The 20222-nt window shown below is 31.7% G+C and overlaps 1 long non-coding RNA gene across 1 annotated transcript; it reads right to left on the bottom strand.

The window, feature by feature from the left end:
- Nucleotides 1–59: 59 nt before the first annotated feature.
- Nucleotides 60–18904, bottom strand: LOC124534325. The gene is made up of 2 exons (XR_006966733.1): nucleotides 18656–18904; nucleotides 60–927 (listed from the first exon to the last, which is right to left on the bottom strand). It is a non-coding gene; the product is annotated as an uncharacterized LOC124534325 (long non-coding RNA).
- Nucleotides 18905–20222: the final 1318 nt, after the last annotated feature.

The following is a 20222-nucleotide window of genomic DNA, read 5'->3' as shown; positions in this document are numbered from 1 at the left end:
TACTGATAGTCAGTCATGTTGTCTTAACTTTAGTCGTGTTATAATTTTTTAGTTTGGCATTTTTATAATAGTTACGTGAAAACATTTATCGATCGAAGATAGAATTCAGAGATAGAAAAGCTTTTGTTACATAGTTACGCTATCGACTCTGAGCTTTTGTGGTACAATCATTACAATGTAAAATGACACCAATTACAATTTGATAATAGTGAAATTACAAGAGTTGAAAACTATTAATTAGGCTTCACTTAATATTCTGAGGCGGTACGTCATTTTTCCATTCAATCTCCTTGGTAATCATTCGTTCTTACCTAGGCCTTTACCGATTAAATTGACTATATTTTATTGCTGACTTGACGTTAATTTAACTTCATTCCAAATTTGAATTAATTTTAAAACATAGCAATGGTAATCCCTTCTTTTAAATTAAGAATTGCAAGTTAGGGTGGATATATTTTATGTCAAATAGTCGAGACATGTCAACGCTACAAAACACTCTTCTTGTCACAACAAAACTCAGTAACGCATCATCTGACCTTCAAAGTACAGGGAGTCTGAAAACTCCCCGGCCTTATATAATCACCACGTGCTACGCTAAATTTGCATTTTTTTCGGAATTTGGGTAACTTTTTACATGGGAAAAGTTTCAAATCCGATCAACCAATCAAAACGTTTTCATAAAGTTCATTAACCCCCACGTCTGTTCTTTGGCAGAGACATAAATTAACATCCATTAAAATTGCTTAAATGGAGACGCATTTGACTAATATTTCACAATAGAGATCTTATTGAGGCTCATGATTTTCTCAAAACCATCTTCATCGCTATCATTAATAATGATTAAACAATCATTATTTGAAGTCTTCAAAACGACCGCAGCAGGCCGTCTAGATATCTCAGCAGCGTTCTCTTGCACGTCTAGATTCCCTGAAAATAGATAGAAAAAATGTTTAAGTGTATACGTCAATTATCAAGTGTGTGTGAAACATCATAATGTTGTTGTCTCTTTCTGACACCGTCATGCCACCGATTCACAAGCACCACACCACACAAGGAAGTAGCCTTGTATTGTGGCGTGTCTGCTATATCCTTAAAATATATATATCAATAACAAAATTATATATACCTATGTATATTTATTTTTAAATAGTAATACAAAATACATATAAGATAATCAATCCAATTAAGAATTAAAATTATTATAGTAAAGTAAAGTAACAGCCTGAACGTTTCCCACTGCAGAGATAAGACCTCCCCTTCCGTTAAGGAGAGGGTTTGGAAAATATTCTACCACACTGTTCCAATGCTGGTTGGTGGAATGCACATGTGGCAGAATTTCAATGAAATTAGACACATGCAGGTTTCCTCACGATGTTTTCCTTCACCGCCGAGCACGAGATGAATTATAAACACAAATTAAGCACATATATATAGTGGTGCTTGCCTGGGTTTGAATCCGCAATCATCGGTTAAGATGCACGGGCCAGCTCTCAGCTCAAAATTATTATAGATGCTCATCAAAATTTTAATTAAATAGAAAGAAGAATGCTTTATTGACAATACTGATAAAGAACTCTGTCGCTTCCAAGTTGAACATATAAGTATGAACTAGCTAAAGAAATTCCGTATAATTGAAAGTGAAACAGGATCTATTATTATGACGGTAGTTCTGATGATTCATCTTTAGTCACGATATTCTACCTTGTTCAAAGACGTTTACGAGATGTGAATAAACCTCTGGCGCCTCCGTAATTCACCGGAACATTATATCGTTTTTTAAAATGCTATTAAGTTAATTGGACGTCTATATTTATATTCGTTTATTTTTTAAATTATATTATTGATACGTTGCTATAATTTTTAAAAAGGCGTATGAGATCAGCAATGCTATAGTATTATAAAAATAAATGACCTTTTGAAATTGAGTCGATCGTAAAATATTAAACTTTGCCTTTCATAATTATTATAACACATATGCAATGTATGACATACCTACTACTAATCTTCGTTGTGAATTAATTTAATATAGGTATTGTATACTAGTTGTTATCCGCGAGTGCGCTCGCGTTTTAAAGGCTGTACACCTGGTGTTGTCCTACCGGGAGTTCAAGTATGCTTTATATCATATTTCACTCAATTTGGTTCAGTTGGTTGTGGAACAATAGATAGATAGATATATAAACAGTTAGATAGAGTTACTTTCGCATTAATAATATATATTGTACAACCTTATCTTATTACACGGCATAATCGACTCTATTCGAGTTGTGTTCAATCACAATGTAAGGGTGGGAATACATTATATTCACAAATTTTGTTGATACAAAATCTTATCCCTCCTTAGAACATGACAAATGAGTACTAGGACTTATATTAGAGTTTTAGATCTTTTGACATTTTGTAAGAAATGTGTTTTTTTATGGAATAGGTTGGCGGTCACCATCACCATCACATAGATAATGACGCTGTAAGAAATACTAACTATTCTTTACATCGTCAATGTACCACCAACCTTGGGAACTAAGATGTTATGTCCCCTGTGCCTATAGTTACACTGGCTAACACACCCTTCAAACCGGAACACAACAATACTGCGTACTGTTGTTTAGCGGTAGAATATCTGATGAGTGGGTGGTACCTACCCAGGCGGGCCTGCACAAAGCCATACCACCAAGTAACTGAAACTTATGTTTATGGTACAACCTGTACACCGATAAAGAATAAAAGGTTAATCTCATTTAAGTTCATTAAAAAAAATGTGAAAACATGTTAAAGACCTCGCTCGTAGGACGTCGTATCGACCTTGAGTACGCTAGTCTATAAATACCTATTGACTGTTAAGCGCTAATTAGTGATTTAAAATCTTTTAAAACCATATACAGTACATTTTGCGATTGTTCCTTAAAACAATACTAAATTTTCGTTTAGGCGTCCGTTACATATTAAGTGACTATAAGGCAATGATGTTGTAGTAAACAGATATGTTATTAACGCGCAAAAAGTGAAGACTAGAAAACGTTCCAATTGGGACGTTTGCCTTTAGTCGTTTTACGTAGTCATACTTTATAATACATCATAATTACGTAGTAATACGTTTTGCGTAATTCAAACATCTAGTTATTCCTTTTGCTAATTGTTTTTATCAAGCTATCCTTTTTACTTTTAACGAAATGTAAAAATAAACTAAAATAAACGGTCTCCGGCGCGGCACACTTTTGTCTGTTGTTTAGTATGGGTATAACATATCTGTTCATTAGAATATCATTGCTATAAGGCTTTGGACATTCGTCTTGTTATTATATTATACTTGGCCTTTATGATATTTTGAAGATTGACAGACACATTCATTTGGATCATAGTAGATGCTTGAAGAGTAGATACACAGCTTTATAATATTTAATAGAAATCTCGCCTTCTAAGGTTTGAAGTAAGAATATTATTCTAATAAATAAAAAATGTATTTATTGACTGCTGTATTTTTATTTCGTTTCGTTTTGTCACGATCGCATAGCTTAGTATTCTCGGAAGGATCGTGTTTATTTATTCCTATAATTAGTGTGTTCGTTAGTTTAAAAATTGTCGTAACATCATTGTCCGATGACTCGGTGGACATTAGCGATACAATTTAATTTATATTTGTCGATATTATATGATTAATAAAATGTGTTTTTTTTTTTGCCTACATTATGAAAATTATATTCTAATGTAAATCGAAATCATTACATAGTATGAAACAAAGTAACTTTCTGCTGTATATCCCTATTTATGCTTAGATCTTTAAAATTACGCAACGGATTTTGATGTTTTTTTTTAATAGATGGAGTGATTCGAGAGGAAGGTTTTTGTTTATAATACATGGACAATATAGTAAAGAAACATTGATAGTTGTAGAAGTTTCTAATTTGAGGACATAAATAAACAAATTCTGTATTATATTTATATTTTTAGAATCAGCATTGCATCCGTGTGATGCCGGGTAGGTCAGTAGTTGGAAATATATTGAATTAATCCAATTACCTATCATTTACTACCAAGACTTTTAATGTTAGTAGTTTCAGAATCCTATAATTAATTGTTAATTACCTATGTTTGATATTATTGATCGATTGATCGTTGAAAAATAACAAAAATATGTTTTACATAAATCAATTTTTTCACAAAATTGCAAATGAAATACGTAAAAGAAAGTAGCGTTAGTCTTCATACGAGCAGCTCGTAAATATTTGATTAATGATTTTAAATTAAGATAACGTGTTGTTTGGAGATGAATTTGTTTGAACGAGATAAAATTCACTACACGTACGGCAATGAATACTTGTGTACACTTGATACAAGATTAAGTGCGGGGAGGGTGCAAATTACATTCGCCAGTGTACTAAAGGTCATCCTTGGGGTCACATATAGATTTATTTAAAAAAAAAAATAACAAACGAAAACATTGCTAAGATCAGTATAAAAATCTGATTCATAATCTTTATTGAAAATATTATTTATGTAGGCATTATTCTCTATTTCAATGACATGTTTTTGTTTTTTTTTTTATTTGTGGGAAGAAATAACACATTCAGCCAAACTCGATTCACGGAAAACAATTATAGTAAAAACTTTTAGTCGTTAACTTTTAAATTTAGAACACTATAATTCAATTAAACATTATTTTGTAGATGCATTCAAAGATTCGAAAAAAAAAAAACCAAATGAATATTCTATATATTCATCGAACCAAAACTAGTAATAATGAAAAAACTTGCAGTTTTTGATAAAATTGTTTTGGTATCATTTGCGTTATTTGTATTGCCAATGTTAGCTTGAAACTGCGGCATTATTTTGACATAAACAAACTAAGCCTGCAGATAAGTTAACGAAGTTGTCAGTTTAATTTACAATCTACGTTAAATAAAAGGTAATTTGTGCATAATGAAAATAATAATGGCTACGTATGCGCTCGCTTACATCGCGTGAATGTACTAGAACACTTAATACAAGGAAATACTATTTGATTTATCGTCCAATACCAAATATCAGTTGGAAAAACTGCAACCAGAATAGTGTTTCTGTAAGAACTCACTTCGAATATCATCTGTGAAATATTGGCAGTTGACTATATCCTATCAAATTTATAGTTATTAAAGTAATTGTCGTTTATCATTCTGATATTTCAAGCTCGTATTCTGGTGTGAGTTGCGACTTTTTTCTCATAGAAAAAGTTTAACAAATTCACATTTTTAAAGTTATATTACAAGTGGTATTATTGATGCGTATAAGGTTCGCGTAAAGACGCAGGTGTAGCTGTAGCTTTATATAATCGTCGTAAATTACCTTGATGTATTGTTAAATGTTAAGTAAATGTATAAATAAAACAGACAGCTCAATGAATTTGCTATTTAAAACTTTGTTACAATACTTCTCAATAACATATTTACTTAAATCTTTATGTTGAAATTTATAGTATTATTGAGATATGGTTCCATAAATTAGCTAAGTATTACTTTACATGAATTATACGATAGAGTAGCGTGATCTCAAATACATATTTAAAGAAAAAGGCGTGAGTACATAATTAAAAATTTAAGCGATATAATATATACAGTACAAGAAGGCTCAGAGGGGCTTATTCGAGCGTAATATTCTTTATATACAAACACACATGTGTTATTTACTGCACTGCATAAAAATAACTGAAATTGTATGACATAAAATTGTTTTTGGTGTATATAAGAAGTTGACATGTAAAATGGTTTTAAATAATATCTTAAACAAAAATAACTCTATCTACTGCATTTGATAGCAGAGTTTGGTGTGTAATCCACCAAGCAACAAAATTGGATTGGTGGTTACATGTAGCTTAGCTATGCCATGCTAGCTATCTAGCTTTCATCCTACACATGTAGATTTCCTCACAACATTTTAATTCACAAAAAAAATGATAATAAAGGGATATGAAAATTTTGTTTTAAAGTCTGGACTTGAATCCGCTATTGATTGAAATTCACTTCTTCTAACCACAGGGTCATTGAGGTATAAACAAAGTACGTCCATTAATCATACATTAGATAAAAATATTCTAGGTTCCACGTAACTCAAGATAAAGTGACGTGTAGCGTGTAAAATTAAACTACAATATTCACACGTTTCCTGTTAATACCTTCATTTACGATTTAAAGGAACGTGTCTATTTTTAATATGTTTTTGAAACGCTCTGTAAATATATTAGACACGCACTTGTGTGATTGTTGAAATAAAACTAGCTATAACGGATTTGAATCGCGTATATTAATTATTTTCAACATCCCGACGTTTCGAGGACTTTACTGCGTTCGTGGTCACGGGTAGACCTACCCGTGTAATCGCGAAAATTTAAGACAACATTATGTGTGATTGTTATATAAGTATGGCAGTTTCTTTTTATAATTGAGGCGACAAAGTGCATATATATCCTTCTAAAAACCTATGCTGAGATGGCTCAGTGGTCAGAAAGCATGAATTTTAAGCGATGATTGCGAGTTCAAACCCAGGCAAGCACCACTACATGTGCTTAATCTGTGTTCATAATTCACATTTTGCTGAGTGAAGGAAAACATTGATACTTTCAATGAAATTCTGCCACATGAGAAGCATGTTGGAATATGCTCCAAACCTTCTCCCCAAAGGCCTTAGCCCACCAGTGGGATATTAACAAGATATTAATATGTACATAAATATATTCTGAAACGTCACACTTATTACTTTCTTAAATTCACTTTCAAAAAACATATTTCATTATCGCTTAATATAGTACAGTGCGCAATACTTAGCCAGAGTAAATATTGAAAGTAGCTCGGAAACCCGTTAATTGAACCTGATCTGAGTTCTGAGAAAAAATAGCTACCTATTGGTTACTTTTAAATGTCATCGTGTGTATTTTAATGCTGTTATTAAGACCGCATCGCTTAACTACTAAGGGTTTAAGACTTGATAAAGGAATGAATTTGAAAACTTGCTAAGGTTTTCTTACTTTGCCTGTATTAATACTGCTAATAAGACTTCTCTGACAATCCGTTTAAACCATGAAGGTTTTATTTAAATTGTATATTATAAATGAGAAAGTAACTCCGTTTGTTTACGCTGTCACGAATAAATCATGAAATTACATTTAATTAAATTTGGTATAAAGCAAACTTAAATACGTAGAAAGGAGAGGTTTCTTTTGATACCTTACTATTGGTGAGTAACATCGTAATTGCGAACAAAGCTAGGCGATGACTAGTTTTGAATAAATTATTATATTTTGTCATTATTCTCTTATCAGTAGGACTGATAACTGATTAAATCTTAAGCCGAACATCTACTACTGATCGGTAATATGATTTTAGGTTTTATTGTTTTTTTTTTTATTTGTGCCTAGTATATAAGTTACAGGTAGGTATTGTCAAATTCATAACGTTGTCCAGAATTACATTGCAAGGTAAGTCGAACGTTTCGAATTAGAATATAACTATTTATGTTATATGTTGGCGGACGCGCATATGAGTTGTTTGGTGTAAGTATAACTGATGAGAGGGTGGTAATTACCCCAACAGGTTTGCGCAAAGCCGTACCACAAAAGTGCGGGAGTTGGAAAAACATTACAAGACGTCTCTTGAACAAGAAAAAGGTGAAAATTCCTACATAACACATGACACTATTTCTCCTTGGTGGAAGAGCATTGTTGCCGATTGGTATAACCTTGTTTCATATATTAACCCTAAGCAGTAATACTTAATGCACACAACAGAGAGAGATATATTATAATATTTTAGTTCTATTTGCGCCTTATTGTGTGATTAATATTTCAAACAACACCAATATCTATGGACAATATCACTTATCATCAGATAGCCCATTGTAAGTATGCTTCATCATCATCATCCTCCTGCCCTTATCCCAATATTATTTGGGGTCGGCGCAACATGTCTTCTCCTTCCATACTTCTCTGTCAGACAAGTATGGATATCTCACATGTAACATTCTTTCTAACCATATCCTCTTTCACACAATCCATCCAATGTTATACCAATGTATTTATTTAACTCCAAAACGTAATTTTAATACTAAATACTATGATAATTAGCTTTTTTTATTTAATTTACAACATCCACAGGCTCGCAGATGCCCGTGCCTTTTTTACATTTTATATTAAACATTTTGGCGTTTTATATTTTATATTTTTTACTAAACATCAGCGATCTTCACTGGATTTAATTATTGTCGTCTTCTTGGGAGACGTGGCCCACACTGACATTTTAATTTTTTTTTTTAATATTTCAAAATAATATATATACATAATCTACAATAAATAATATATAATATGATATATAATTAGTACTAATACACGAAACAAAATATCTTAAACATAATATAATTTAATTGATTTATTCTTAGAAAACACTATTGGAATATCGCGGTTAATAATAATTAAGTTAAAAAAATAGTACAATATTGTTGTATAAATTATGAAACCACAGAGTAATTATCTTTTTTCCCTAACAATATGTAATAACAATTATTTAATAATCCGAAATGAGTCAGTATGCTGAATCATATACACTATGAACTTATGATTTAGAATCCTGAGTAAAATGAAATCACCTGCAACAGGCTTATATATATAATGTACTGATAGCTCGTCCCGAATTCGGTCGGGTAAAATGAATACAAAGCTTTCAACGTTAGCCAACTTTAAGGCATGGAATGGTAGGTTTGTCTGAGCCTTTAAAGTTGAAATATATAAATTTCAGCCTTCTAATCTCAAACAATATAAAGGTACAAGAGCATAATTTTATATATGCATGTGTTATCTATACATATAATAAAATTTAAGTGTCTGTTTGTAATATTAAAATAACCGCTTATTATAAAATGCATATGTTCATGTTGTTAATAATGTTTAATGTTATGTACCAAATTAACATTATATACAATTTTTGTCTGACTGTGTGTCTGTCTGTTTGTACCGACTAATACATACAATACAATAAACGGCTGAACCGATTATGACGGGACTTTTACTGGCCGAAACCTCATATAATATGGAATTTAAGTTAACAACTATAACTTCTTTGTTAAATTCAAATGCGCGCGAAGTCAGGGCACAGCTAGTATAAAGACTTGATGTCGATAGACAAGTGCACTTATTTTCTTGACGTATTACGGTCACAGAATCCAATCTCTAGAATTAGTCAAATATACGAGGAAAAAGTGCAGTATACATAGATGCGTCGTAGTTTGATTATTATCGAAGTATGATTAATTATAATCCGACCAAAGAAGAGAGTGACCTTACGCATGCTCATCATCATAGTTAAGTAAGTGTACCACACCGTCTCTTTAATTCCGATCTTTTTTATTGCCTAAGATTCGAGACCAGTACCTCAGAATAGTTATAGATCAACGAAGCTGTTCAGTAGCTTATCCAGAATTGTCATTTGAGGTGCTTGACCCCGCTAATGATAGTTTAAGCAAACTATTATTATCGGGATCTTACACAACAGTGGATAGTGTTAAACGTTTAATTACGAAAAAAATAGAAGTGTCATGGGATGCGTGGTAGGAATTAAGTTGCTACCGCTATTTGTTATGTGTTATCGCCCGCGGCTTCGCTTGCTGTTTATAGGTTGGTTGTCATGTGTTAGATAAAAGAGTAGCCCACGTGTTTCGTTGGAGTTCAAGTTTGCTACATACCAAATTTCATCAAATTCGCTTCATTGATTTGATCGTAAAAGAGCGACGGAAAGACAAACAGATAGATCTACCCGTGACCACGAACGCTGTATAGTGCTCGAAACGTCGGGATGTCCAAAATAATTAATATACGCGATTAAAATCCGTAATAACTAGTTTTATTCAAACAGATAGAGTTACTTTCCACAATTAAATCTATTTACAACAAGAGAGATTAAAGAAATGACAATGATTAAAATTCCTGTTTAAAATAAACTAAAACATGAAATTAAATTTCATATTATTATAAAAACATGAGTGAAAGAGAAAGAGTTAGTGTGCCAAGGGGTTTTAACCCCTTTTCCTTGGGCGGCGATTTATTTTCATTCCAATATATTAATTTACTCGGTGGGAGGGTTTTGTAAGCCCGTCTGGGTAGGTACCACCCACTCATCAGTAATTTACCGCCAAATAACAGTACTCAGTACTGTTGTGTTCCGGTTTGAAGGGTGAGTGGGCCAATGTTACTACAGGCACAAGGGACATAACATCTTAGTTCCCAAGGTTGGTGTCACATTGACGATGTAAGGAATAGTTTATATTTCTTACTGCTTCGTTGTCTATGGGTGATGGTGACCACATACCATCAGGTGGCCTATATGCTCGTCCGCCAACCTATACCACAAAAAAAAATTTACATTTAGATTTGTTATGGAAATACTAAGATTCTTTCACATGTTGCTATTATAGATGCAGTGAGTACTAGGAAAGCAGATATGCAAAAAGGTTATGTGAATTTAAACGAAGGCACCTGATGACTCTGTTAAGGGCATTAGTCATCCTTTAAAATTGTTTACGTCCATCGGAATCCGTTATGCATGAAGTTGCAAGGGACTCGTAATTTCACTGACTCACATCTTTACTGTAATCTGTTCTGAGTTTATGAATATTGTACGGGTATGCAGATCTACCGTTATCTTTTAGGGGTATTCGAACTAGGATTTTTGACATTTAGTAGTGTTAAGTTTTGTGTTATTTAAATACGTTACATTTTTTGTAGATATGTAGAGATTTTGAAGCGGATCCTTATTTTGTAATCAATAATAATAATTCGTACTGTAGAGGTGGTTCAAAAAAAAACCAAAGCACACAGGTCATTGACATATCACGTTTTTAGAAAACAATTAACATTATTAAATTCAAGTCACATTTTATTTTGCTTGACTTACTTATTATACTTTCACAAAGACAATTGAACAGACAAATAAAAATCAATGTACAGTCAGTCAATTAATTCCTTTATCGAGTTTCAAACGCTTAGTACCTTTTGAATCTAAAGATCAAATCATTGCGACGCAATATGTCATTCTCGATCGGTAAAGCAGATTGTCGCTTATACTGAGCACACGAAAATAGATCTTAAGGTGACGAACCTTTTCTTACCCCGACTGTACAAATATGGCAGTTCAAAATATGAAATGTTAAGTTACTTCAAAAGAGTGATTATTCCACAAGATGCTGTATCCTAATGTTGGTGTTATTCTATAGGTTTTATGTTTTAATATTTATGAATTACAATCTAGCTTAAATATACTTGCTGGTAGCTTTATTCAAGGCTGTCTCTGTGTTGGTAACAACCCGCCCATCAGATATTCTACCGCCAAACAGTAATACTTAGCATTGTTGCGTTCCAGTTCAGGGTTGAGTGAATCAGTGTGATTAAAGACGCAAGAGTATAAACATCTTAGCTCCTAAGTTTGATAGCAGGATTTAAGTGATTATTAATATTTTTTACAGCGCTAATATTTATGGGTAGTGGTAAATACCTCAGGCGCATTTGCCTGCCAAGCTATATCATAAAATATATATAGTAATGAAACTTTTTGACGATGACACTTTATCAACTTGAGGTGAAAGTTTTGTCCGAGTTATAATCGATATATGTAGGACACAATGTCTCCTCTCAAACTGGTTGAAATATATTTTATTCAATTCTTCCTGTTAAATTATATAAATACGAAAATTATATGTAAGTCACTGAATGTATGATTTTGGTTTCTTTGAAAAAAATAAACGCGTTTAAACCGAAGCCCGCTGCGACATCAATATAATAGATGACGTCACTTGAACATTATTGGTTTGAAATATTAGAAATTCCTGCTTAAAGCAATTAATAATTTTTCCATTTTCCAATCGACGACAATAGCCCAAAGGGTCAGATTTGAACACATGAGATAAAGTTCGCAGTCACACCGTTGAGAAAATTTTTTTTATCATTAATTAAAAAAAAAGCAATTAAAATACTATTGGTAAACCATTCATGATTGATCTCATTTGCTGTCACAATAGAAACTATTTTCTTCTTCCTAACTAATTATTTTTTAAATCGTGTTTAATAAAACTAAAAACTCTGCAAGATGCTTAAAACGGCCGACGATGAGTCAAAGGACATAGCATTTCCTTTTATATAACATGCTTATTAACATAGTAGAATAATTTCACTTTAAGACTTAAGACTTCACGCATTAAGGAGTCATTATGGCTAACGGGTTAAAAGGTCAATAAAGTTAAAATCTTAGCCGATGATCTTGATTCGAGATCAAGGCAAGCATCACTGAAGATTTCATGTACTTCGTTTTTGTATAAAATATATCTCTGGAAAAACATTGTGAGGAAACCTGCCTATGGTGAAGGAAAACCTCGAAGTGTATCATTGAAGTATCGAGGTGGTATAAGCTTTTAAACTTTTGTCAAAAAAGAAAGGACGCTTTAGCATAGCAATGGAACAATTACAGACATTAAGACTTTGTTTACATAGTAAGTGACGTCACGACTAGTGACGAACATTGTTTTTCATGTAAATAAATTAATACTTGTATAAATTTCAGCTGTTTAAATAATTAATATCGTTATTCAAAAGTCTAAACTTAATTTATATAGTATATAATCACTTTAGAGTGTCTATTTGTAAATTATAGTTCCATCTAAACCTATTTTAAGTCCATAATTATTAATTAAGACGCTTGGTTATTTTTTAGTGGATTGCAGTGCAGTTTTTTAGGTGTATTGTAGTGTAGTTTAGTGTCAAACTAAATCCTATGATAATTATTTTTCTATTATTAATATATGTTCATCTATTTAATTTTAATCACACTGAATCAATATATCCCAATCGTCACTTATTATGAAACGATGTATATGGACGGTAATGACAATTATTCATCCAAATACACGTGTATTAATTATATTTATATGAAGTTGAATAACATCGAATAATGCTTTTAACGTGGCAACGTTCTTTGGAATGCCAAAACATTAATAAGGAGATATATTTTTTTAATCTTTTATATATACTTTTAAAAGAATACTCCAAATAAGAAACTACTAATATTCCCCCTAAATTACCCCTTATTTCAAGCTTATCACTTGTGTTAGGATTGGGTAGCCCAAGGGGTCAGGATCGATCTTGCAACTTTTTATGTCACTAGGCGGCCCGTAAACCATTTCACTGTTGACGCTATATTATTAACGTTCATGATATTATCCTACCATGAAGACACACCCGTGTATAAGCAAGTAGTCTACCAGGAACTCTATATTCCCTTACTAAGATAAATATAGATATAGAAGGATAGGATTACAAACGAGCACAAAATCAGTCCCAATGCTTCACGTTCTTTCCGAAGCACGACAGTACATTTCAACTTCTAGTCTTCAGGTGCTATAGAGATTTTTTTGTTACAAAAACTCAATTACATTTTCTCAGTCCAACATTTGCGGCCAATAGACCAATGAGGCAATTGGATGATAACGTTCATAGTGTATCTTTAGTCTATGCAAATTTTATTTGGTCCATGTTTTGCAACCCCTTGAAGACACACAACACAGCCTTGTGTGTTTATGAAATTGCTAATAATGAATTAATAAGCCGATTTGTCAATAACTTAAAAATATCAACGAATATATTAACGATAACTAGGACAGCTATTCATAATGTAACTTAAGATATTGGCATGCAGGTAATAATAATTTGCAGATGATCACTCAGGATTTACAAAAACAAAAAAATTTGGATGGAGAAATTTTCCATTTTATGACTCACGATCAACTGTGTAAAAAAAGTGCAATAATGTTTTTTAAAATAATAATATTTTGTTCGCGAAAACTATTCATTAAATTCTTGATCTATTAGTTATTTATTTCCGAACACTTATTAGTGGCGTCAATGAAGCCTTTGCTTCGAAAGTCCTCAAGAACAGCTCCGATTTTGATGTTTTTTTTTTAAAAAATTTTGTTTTTTTATATTATTTAAAATCAGAAACCTCTTAGAGCGGGGACGGAACTATTTATATTGTTTAAACAATATCAACGATATTTATATAAAAAATTAAGTTTGGTCTCTATCTTTTTGTAAAAAAATCTCCATATAATAATCTCATTCTAACAAATAGTTGTTACAAAGAAGTTTTTAACAACAATTTAATATTAAAATAAAAAAAAATCCTTTTTTTTCTAAATATATATTGCAAGGCGATTTTCTTCACTAATTTTTTAAATAGAATTATTTAGCTAAAGAAGCAGCGCATCCGTAACAACATATATATAACATTGAACGTTGCATTAGAAAGTTTTGTGAGGTATAGGTACTATTCGTACAATAGAATTTATGGCACTAATGTTAAAGTTGTATTTGATGGATATAGTAATGATGGAACTAAAGTGTCTGAGAGAAATCGTAGATACATCGGCAATACTTCCATTGATTATTTATTTGAAGAAGACATGCCTTTAAACACAACGAAAGAGAAACTTTTAGGTAATAGCAAAAATAAAAATAGGTTTATTAATCTTCTCTGCAGAAAACTAGGCGAAAATAATATTGAGTGGAGTCAAGCCGAAAGTGATGCTGATCGATTAATTGTGCAATCTGCTATAGATTGTTCCTCTCTTAAAGTAGTTGTTGTAGCTGAAGATATTGATGTGTTAGTTTTATTAATGGTTTTAGCACCTGATGATAAAGAAATGTTTTTTTTAAAACCACTAAAAAATAATATCTTGCAACGAGTTTACTCAACAAAAACAACATTAGAGAAATATCCAAATATTAAAAAAACCCATCTGTTTTTTATTCATGCATTCACTGGATGTGATACCACATCCGCTTTCTATAACAAAGGAAAAAAAGTTTTTAATGATAATCAAAAATTACATGCAGCAGCAGAAAATTTTATGATTGAAAAGCAAAATGAAGAAGTGCTTTTTAATGTTGGTATTGATTGTATTCTTACAATGTATGGTGCTAAAACTGCCAAATGCTTAAATGAACTGCGATATAAACGTTTCATAGCATACGTGGCTGCAGAAAAAGTGGTCTTCATTGCTCACCAGCCTGCATAGTTTGCAGTGGAAATGACTGCAGTAACCACCCACAACTTGAAGAAGATGAAGAAGTCTCCGAAATGCAAAATGATAATGAAAATTAAATGTACTTTTTTTGTATTTAACATAATGAATTTTCTATGGTCAATAAAAAAATTATATTTTGGTTCACAAATTAATTCCATGTCATTACTACACAGAACAAACTTATAGATAATTGTTTATAACATTCATTAATATATTTACAAGTTTTTAATGGATATTGTATAGTAGAAATTTTTTTTGTGCATAAATATCGTTGATATTGTTTAAACAATATAAATAGTTCCGTCCCCGCTCTAAGAGGTTTCTGATTTTGAATAATATAAAAAAAACAAAATTTAAAAAAAAAAAACATCAAAATCGGAGCTGTTCTTGAGGACTTCCGAAGATTGCCTGTTTTATGTATTCATTGACTCCACTATATCTAATATCGAGTCTTAAGAGGATAACACTGCATGAAGCGACATTTATATCCACCGCACAGGAACAATATAATTATATTTGATACGGTTCATCTGAGAATGTGTTAACTACTATTAATAGTAACAATTTAAGAGGTCACTTGAACGAATTCCGTTCAGTTAACAGCGATAATAAGCCTCTTTTAAGAGGCTATTGTCTTATTGCGATTATTATTATTATATAATAGGTAAGCATACGAGCAAAAGAGTCATAATATGATTTTAAGTGGTCACCACTGCTCATACATCGAGCATGCACCAACTTTGGGAACTAAGATGTTATGGCCCTTTTGTCTGTAGTAACACTGGCTCGCTCGCTCTTTAAATTTAACTGTTTAGCGGAATACCTGATGAATGGCTGGTACATACCCTGACGAATTTGCAAAAAGGTCATCTAGTAAAAAAAATAATATATAGATATATATATACGGGACGAATTGAGAACACTCCTTTTTTTGAAGTCGCTTAAAACTAGAGTTAAGAGTGGTAGATTTATTATTAGTAATGAATGATGTTTATAATTATTCGTCGTTAAAAGGTTAATAACCTTCTTAAAATCCCGAATGAACTTAAATACGACAAAACCTAGTTACTATACATTATTTACTAAGTTGCAATATGTAATAGTTATTTATATACTATACTAAAGTGGTGAATGTGACTTCTTATCTCCTCGCTTAATTAGTTACGCGTTTCAATCAGAATGGGATATTTTGATTAACTGTAGTATTTATAATTCACGAACGCAATGTTCCAAGGTCGTAACTTAACTTACCCATTGGGTAAATTTGTTACCTTGTCATATTATAACTTAAATTCAAAGTATATTTAATTTATATGGTCTAGGTACTTATATCCTTTTGATTTTCAAAATTGTATTAAATTCTAATTTACCGTTTCTGATTATAAATTTAGTACAAAGTTACGTCAATCAGATACAATTGAATTATTATTTCCTGCCTTAATTTTATTTTCTTTTTTTTATGGAATAAGTTTGCGGACGTGCATAAGGGCCACCTAATGATAACTGGTCACCATCACCCATAGACAATGACGTTGTAAAAAAAATTAACTATTCCTTACATCATCAAGGCGCCACCAACCTTGGGAACTAAGATCCTATGTCCCTTGTGCCTGGCTGTACACTGGCTCACTCACCCTTCAAACCGCAACACAACAATACTGCGTACTTTTGTTTAGCGGTAGAATATCTGATGAGTGGGTGGTACCTACGCAGGCGGGCTTGCACACAGCCCTACCCAAGCCCTACCACCAAGTAGGTCTGAATATCAACAAGTATTAACACCACACTTATATGCAATATCTATGATGGTTTTGAACTAACTATTTAAAATTTATACTTTAATATTATAAATGTGAAAGTAACTCTGTCTGTCTGTCGCTCTTTCACCTTTAATTTCTTGAACTTCAAAGAAGGACATAGGGTACTTTTTCGCTTAACACATTTCAACTATGACTCTTAAACGCGAGAGAAGCTGCGGGTGACAACTAGTCAGAAATAATTAATGAATCGAGAGCTTTAATTAAAATGAAAGCAACTATTCTATGATGAATGTTCATGTGCTTCATTTGTGTTTATATTTCATCTCCTGCTTTGAATGAATATATCGACACAAAAGTTTCATGTGTTAAATGGTTGTGCCATATGTGTACCTATCAAACAGTAGCAAACCAGTACATCATTTACTGTTACTTCAACTTAGATCTGTTTTAGTTTGTGTCGTAAATGTTCCTCAGTCATTTATTTGAGTTGAAACTTTGTAGAGTATTTGAACAGACTGTTGTTGACAATTGCTTTGGTGTAGATCATCAGCGTTGCTGATAACGCGAAGTATCGAATAATTACTGTACTATAGAAACTGGAATTACACAAGAATGTACTTGTTTACTACTGAATTTCTTGCAGTTAGGGCTTTGTGCAAGCCCGCCTGGGTAGATACCAATCACTCACCAGTTATTCTACCGCTAAATAACAGTACTCAGTATTGTTGTGTTCCGGTTTGAAGGGTGAGTGAGCCAGTGTAACTACAGGCACAGGGGGCATAGCATCTTAGTTCCCAAGGTTGGTCGCACATTGATGTAAGGAATAGTTAATATTTCATACAGCGCCATTGTCTATGAGTGATAGTGACCACTTACCATCAGGTGGCCCATATGCTCGTCCGCCAACCTATACCATAAAAAAAGGTTCTTCTCGGTAGAATCTACATACCGAAACGGTGGTGGCTTCACTTGATATAGTTGTGATTCAAAAGTGCTTGTAAAAGTTTAAATTGAATAAAGTATATTTTTATTTTAATTATGAAGAACATTTGTTAATCAGTACTAACATTATAAATTCGAAATTAATATTGTCCCTCTGCCTGTTGCTCTTTCACGGTTGTTCTACTAAACGGATTTTTCATGATTTTTGCTATGAAGCAAGTTTAAACTCCAAGAAAAGGCATATGTTTTTTTATGGCCAACATCTGACGATTAAACTCTGAAAGGCGAACGAACCAGCAGGCGAGACCTAGTTGTTAATAAATTAACATATTCGCTTGCTTAATGCTTACAATGTATGGTTAATAATAAAATATATATTAATACAATGTACACGATTACAAGATGCAAGAATTTATTTGATCAATAAATTTAACTCGAATTGACTATTGAGACGAAATAAAAAAAAAAGGTTTTTTATTATTTAATAATATATTAATATAAATATTTTATTAGCATGTTATATTCTATTAACAAATGTTCTTTGATCAGCAAAATCCAATACAAATTTAAATTAACGTGGAAGTGATTGCTAAACTGGTTTTTAATATAATTTTGTGATTATTTATGGTGTTTTTTTTTCTTTTATAATAACGTTGCATTATACAGTGTTGCGCAAATATTTTGTATATATATTAATTGATATCTTAGTTATACATATGACTTGATAGAATAATTAATTTATTGTACTTAAAATAGTTGGTATAATTGCAGCATATAATAAACGACATATTTTTCCTCTCAAAACACAGCTGATTGATTGTTTTTAAAACTGATAAGTATTTAACAATAATAATAAACTATAAACTTACTTTTTACAGGGGACACAGTATAAAACCGGCAATGGTAGGGCATAATAATTTGCTGGACATTTTCCATTATTAATAATACCACGTTTTGTCCTGTTAATCACAACATTGTTAACACCGGAAACAGATCTGTCGTCAAACTGATCGCTCGATAAATCCGGGAGAATCGATCTACCGTCCACTGACGAGTAAATAACACACATGACACATAACAAGTAAACAGCCTTCATATTGACCTCTCGCTTCGTAAGACGCGGTAGCACTGAGGTGTGAGTAACATAAGGCTCGATATATATAATTATAAGATGAGTCACCAGCGCCAAGTATATTAGGCTTAATATTAAAGAGCCTTTCACAAGGTACCAATTAAAAAAAAAAACTTTTTTTAAATTATTCGAATTTTAGAATACATTCGAATATATATAAATTCGATAAACCTTAAATGAAAAACGCGTTACAATAATGCTATATATTATTTGAATATTTAAACTTGTAAATGAATCTGTATTTTATTAGGAAAAGACTTGAATCTTGAGCAATAAAAAAACAATTGAATATCTACATGCGTCGATTTCTTTATTTAGGTAATTAATTATTTAGGTATATATAATAATATTCTATAATCTGGTTTATTTAAATGATTCACATAAAACGATGCAGCATAGCAACTATTATTTTCACACAATTTTTTTTTCCTATTTTCATATGTTAGCAAATTATACTGGTTTAAATTTGATAGCTTGTAGATTACTTATTGTGTTTCAGAACTATATTATTTATGTCTGCTGTAATCGTTTATTTTGCTAATCGATTTATGAACGAACGTTGGATTTTGTAACTGTGTACAATGTATTCTTTTTGGTGGGTTTTGGAAAAAGAGACATCGAAGAAAATGCACTAAAATGCGCTCGTAAAATTTTTGTTCATTAATTAAATAATTCATTACTTACCTGTTTTATCAATTGACTGTTTATAATTAAGGAATTACGCTATTAATTATGATGACTTTTGGCTTACTGTGTATTTTTGTTGTACTCATTTTTGCTGTTGTCAATTAGATAAATTATACCATTAACTTCAATGATGGAAATTCCAAATGATGGTATATTTTAGAACTTTGATTTAACTATTATAATATAATAAACTTCATTTATAAGATTCGTCTTCCTTCATATTTAATATCAAACCCTTTATTCCAAATTCGACGGATGATATGTCTCGCCTTCTATTTTAAAGTATTAATTATTAAATTCCAATTTTGGTAATTGCAAAAGTTATAGCGACTTTTGAGTTGAAATTTGAGTAAAAACCTTTTAAACATTTAGCTTTATTTATATATATCTTTTTAAATATAACACGGAGTGGAGAACCAAACGGATCACCTGATTTTAAACGGTCAACACTATCATAAGTTATGAACATTGTGAGAAATATTAACTATTCCTTGGATGGAACCAATGTATGCGAAATCCATTAAATTTGACTGTTTGGCGGAATACCTGGCGAATGGTACCTAAAGTACGTACCATACCACCAAAAAAAATCGAGTTCTTAAAAAAGTTAGACTTGA

Source organism: Vanessa cardui, chromosome 12 (genome assembly GCF_905220365.1).
Source record: "Vanessa cardui chromosome 12, ilVanCard2.1, whole genome shotgun sequence".
NCBI lineage: Eukaryota > Metazoa > Arthropoda > Insecta > Lepidoptera > Nymphalidae > Vanessa > Vanessa cardui.
This window is presented reverse-complemented; position numbering and strand designations above follow the sequence as displayed.